The following is a 4,561-nucleotide window of genomic DNA, read 5'->3' as shown; positions in this document are numbered from 1 at the left end:
ATACCTGTGAAAACGGAATGTCTGGTAGAAGGTAGCTAGAGGTTACTTTATAAATTTATGTACCAGCAGCAAAAGAGACCCTTATTTCTTCTGAAGCACCCTCAAGAGGGCTAAGGAGCCTTTTTCTCTTCTCTTCTATTTTCAAAAGAGTATGTTTTGCAACAAAAAAAATGGAGGTCATGCTACCATGGTGGGTAGACAGGTACTCAGGGTGGGTGGGTTTTCTCCACTCTTGAACTTTTCTACATCCACATGCAGATTATTATTATTATTATTATTATTATTATTATTATTATTATTATTATTATTATTATTATTATTATTATTATTATTATTATTATTATTATTATTATTATGATGATGATGATGATGATGATGATGATGATGATTATTATTATTATTATTATTATTATTATTATTATTATTATTATTATTATTATTATTATTATTATTATTATTATTATTATTATTATTATTATTATTATTATTTTATTTATACCCCGCCTATCTGGTCTGTGAGAACGTCTTTTCTTGTTATCTGATGGCACTTCCTGCTTCTCACTCCTCCATTTTAGTTAGACAGAAGAAGCTGTGCAGACAAGAAAGTCAGCTCTAAGGACTTCTGTATCCAACCACAGGAAGCTTTTTCCCTCTGTCCATAAGTGAGGGATGACTTCCCTTATTTTGCCTTATGATCAGTCTTCAGAAAGGTTATCATTAGAGATGGGGGTATTTGTATACGAATACCCCTCCACAGGTGGACATAACAAGGATCCAGCCCCCCTGGGGACGAACCATCCACTCACCCATCTGATGCTACCATGGGCTCCACACTCCCTCAAATCTCTCTGGAGCTTGCGATCGACTAGCCACCCCTGGTAGAAGGAGGGAAGACGAGCCTCCCTGCCAGGCTGACGAGTGGCTAGTTGACCGTGAGTTCCGGAGCGATTGGAGGGAGGACAGAGCCCACAACAGCAGTGTATGGGTGAATAGACAGTCCGACCCCAGAGGGCTAGACCCTCGTTCTGTTCACTTTTGCAGGAGTATTCATATTCATATATGAATACAAATACTCCCATCTCTAGTTATTATCCCTCAAGAATCACAAGCTCAATATCAGGCCACCACTCTCTACCAGTCAAAATACCAAACTAACTGAGCAAGCACAGAGGAAGAGATTATGCACATCCACCAGTCTCACTTAAAGTGGCTGTACTAATTTAAAGGTAAAGTGATCTGGCCATCGCAGGCAGCTGATTTTGCCTGATGTCATGAAAGGGCAACATATTGTTTGGTTTTCAGTGTGTTTGTTTATAATGCAAGGAACAGGAAGAGGTGCTTACAGATGTTGGCGCTTTATTTGCCAAAATAATTTAGCAGGCATTGGGTATTATGTAGATGGATGTGAATGGGATGGCAACCTCTGTTGCTCCACCTCAGGCCCCAAAATGTTTTCCTTGAGATCGTTCAATGGTTTAGGTATTTGGTAAAGAGTACTCATCAGTTGTTTGCCGTTGCCTTCTTCCAGGATCCTCCTGGGACTGTGCAGCCTTGCCCAAGGCCACACAGACCCTGAAAAGGGGTCAACAAAAGTTAGAACTGACTTGATGGCAAAAGATCATGATTATTGTCCTTCTGTATTGTGTCTTCGCATCTTCTCACAGCTTCTGTGCAAAGTTCTGTGCCTGCCTGCCTGCCTGCCAGACTCCCCTCTGCGATGCCTGGGGTATGTTAATCAATTCATCTCACTCACTACTTCTCCATCTTTGTTCCTCCAGATGTTGTTGGGCGTCACTTCCAAGAATCTCTGACCATGAGCCAAATCCGGAGGAAATCAGAACATGGAAATAGTGCTTTTGAAGGATAAAAACTCCTGGAGTCCTCCAGCCAGGATAGCCAGTGGTCACGGTGATTTGGGGAAATTATTTTTAAAAAAGAGATGGTGCTACCGTCATTTCCTTCGCTCATTCTTCTGGCAAATCCCTCTTCAGATGTTAGGAAGCATTTATCTGGCCAGGGTGAACACCTGGTTTAAGCATCACCGAGCCCCTACCAAGTCCCACACCTGATTAGAGGGGCCCAATGCTGATCTCAAAGAGCTGATTCCAAAGCCCTACATCTTCTCTCTCTTGTTTCAGGCTCTCTGCTTGACCCCACAAGCTTCCAAAGAGGGATGAAACCAAGTGAAAGAAGATAGTTGTTCCCTCCTCTTCACAAATGTGGACACTGGGGAAAACAAAGCATTCTGCTTATACAGTGGTGCCCCGCATAGCGAGGTTAATCCGTTCCTGATTAACCTTCGCTATGACGAAACATCGCTAAACGGGACGGAAAAAGCCATTGCACCACATTAAACTTAGTTTAAAGAAGCCAATGGCTTCTTTACTCACCGTTATGCGATGTTTCCTCATTGCGACGTCATTTTCGCGCCCTCGGTAAGCAAGGGCAGGGCGCGAAAATGGTTGCGGTGGCCATTTTGGGTCACGCGGTGGCCATTTTAGAACCGCCGAACAGCTGATTGTCGGGCGTCGCAATGCGAAGATCGGTAAGCGAAATGCTTACCGGTCTTCGCAATGCGATTTTCGCCCATTGGGGCCATCGGTAAGCAATCGCATTAGCAATCCCAAAAAACGGATCGCTATGCGATTTCATCGTTATACGGTGCGCTCGTTAAGCGAGGCACCACTGTATAGTGCTTAAAGCACTCTCTGGGCGATTTACAATTATGCAGCCTACACGTTGCTCCCAGTACTCATTTGTCGAAGGATGGGAGGCTGAGTGAACCTTGAGCCGGCTACCTGGGATTGAACCTCAGGTCGTGAGCACAGTTTTGGCTGCAAGTACAGCGGTTTAACCCACTGCGCCACAAGGCTCCTGGGGATAGTGTGAAAGAATGAGACATGGTGGCTGTGGCAAGCCGGGAAGTCCAGTGAGGGATAAAGGATCAGAAGGATGTGTTCCTAAGTCCACCTCCACCCTCCAAAATCTGGAGCCAGCACTGTAGCCGGTCAGATGAGTTTAGTCTTGGACGCCATTAACTGTAGGGAGCTAAGCTTTCTTTCAAAGCTCCGACAAGCTGCAAAGAAAGCTATTCCCTGGCAGTCAAACAAGAAGAATGTTCAGAGATCATGAGTGGGCGAATTACTCAAGAACAAGTACGTTGAGCCTCAGAGCATAGAAATTCCGGGTTATTAAAGGAGCTTTGTTTCCAATGAATAAGGTTCCTCAGTCCACTGAAAATATGATTGAAGCTCTGATAAAGTAAGTAATCTGAATGTTTTCCACAGTATCATGTTGTTCTCAAATTTTTGGTGCAATAAGAACCCTCAGTTCAGGTCTTTAAACAGAACGACCAACTGCACAGGTTGTGGGGAAAGGCGAAATGCTTAGTAAGGCACAAGCCTAAGTGGAACAGAGCATCGTGGAGCAAGCGGTGGAGCATGGGACTTTATATCCTTTAAAATTAATGTCTAGTATAACCATTTGCAGAGCCCCAAATCTCTGAAGATGCCGGCGAAACGTTAGGAAGAACAACCTTCAGAACACGGCCAAAGAGCCCCAAAAAACCCACAACAACCATTAGATCCCGGCCGTGAAAGCCTTCGCGAATACATTAATCATCTAACTTTGCCATCAAAAGCTAGACTCTTGTTTGCTTTTTCCACACACAGAAAAGAAATCGTAGAAGCCATCACAACTAATCGATGAGGTCTTGGTTGTAGATTGGTCACGTTTCTGGTAGAGAGGATTGGCCACCAAATTAGAGGGTCTGGTGGCCAATCCTATCTGCATAGACACACACATCACACATTGCTTCAGCCATCAGCTGTGCATCCCAAAAAGAGGTGGTTAATCACTTAAAACATTGGCTTTTCAGAGGAATTACCAAAGCAGATATAGTTGAATAGAGTAGCTAGATATTTTGTGGAGAGTTCAGTGGTTGAGTTATCTGACTGTGGAACCAGAGGCTGGGAGTTTGATTCCTCCACTCTGCCTCCTGGGAGAAGAGCCAGCCCGGGTGGCCTTGGGCAAGCTGTTAACTCCCAGGGCACCCCCCACAAAAAGGGAATGGTGGATCACTTCTGAATACTCTCTACCTAGAAAACCCTGAAATGTTATGTTCACAACAAACCTTCTCAGCACCTGCAAACAAAAACCTGGGGTTGGTTTAGGGAGTCAATCCATCTCACATTTGGTCTTTGTGTGCCACTCATGGCTTCTCTGTCACTGCTCTCAGACTCTGGAACTCCCTCCCACTGGAAGCCAGTCTGGCCCCATCTATGGTGTCCTTCTGCAGGCAGGCAAAGACTTTTCTCTTTAGGCAGGCTTCCCATTAGTCACTGGCTGTCTGAGAAAGGTTTTTAATGGTTTGTTAATTTCCTTTTTGCTATTAAATGTGTTACGGTATTAATTTTGCTTGTTTTTAGTGTATCGTTTGTTGGATTGTTTCGCAATACTTGTATGCTTACTCTTTTAAGCTTTTAAATCTTATCTTTTAAAGATGCCAACCACCTTGGTAGGGTAAAAGCATTTTAAATAAACAAATTCAGTATCCCCCCAG

Source organism: Pogona vitticeps, chromosome 1, assembly GCF_051106095.1.
Source record: "Pogona vitticeps strain Pit_001003342236 chromosome 1, PviZW2.1, whole genome shotgun sequence".
NCBI classification, from domain to species: domain Eukaryota; kingdom Metazoa; phylum Chordata; class Lepidosauria; order Squamata; family Agamidae; genus Pogona; species Pogona vitticeps.
The sequence above is the reverse complement of the archived record's forward strand: the minus strand, read 5'-3'. Positions refer to the sequence as shown.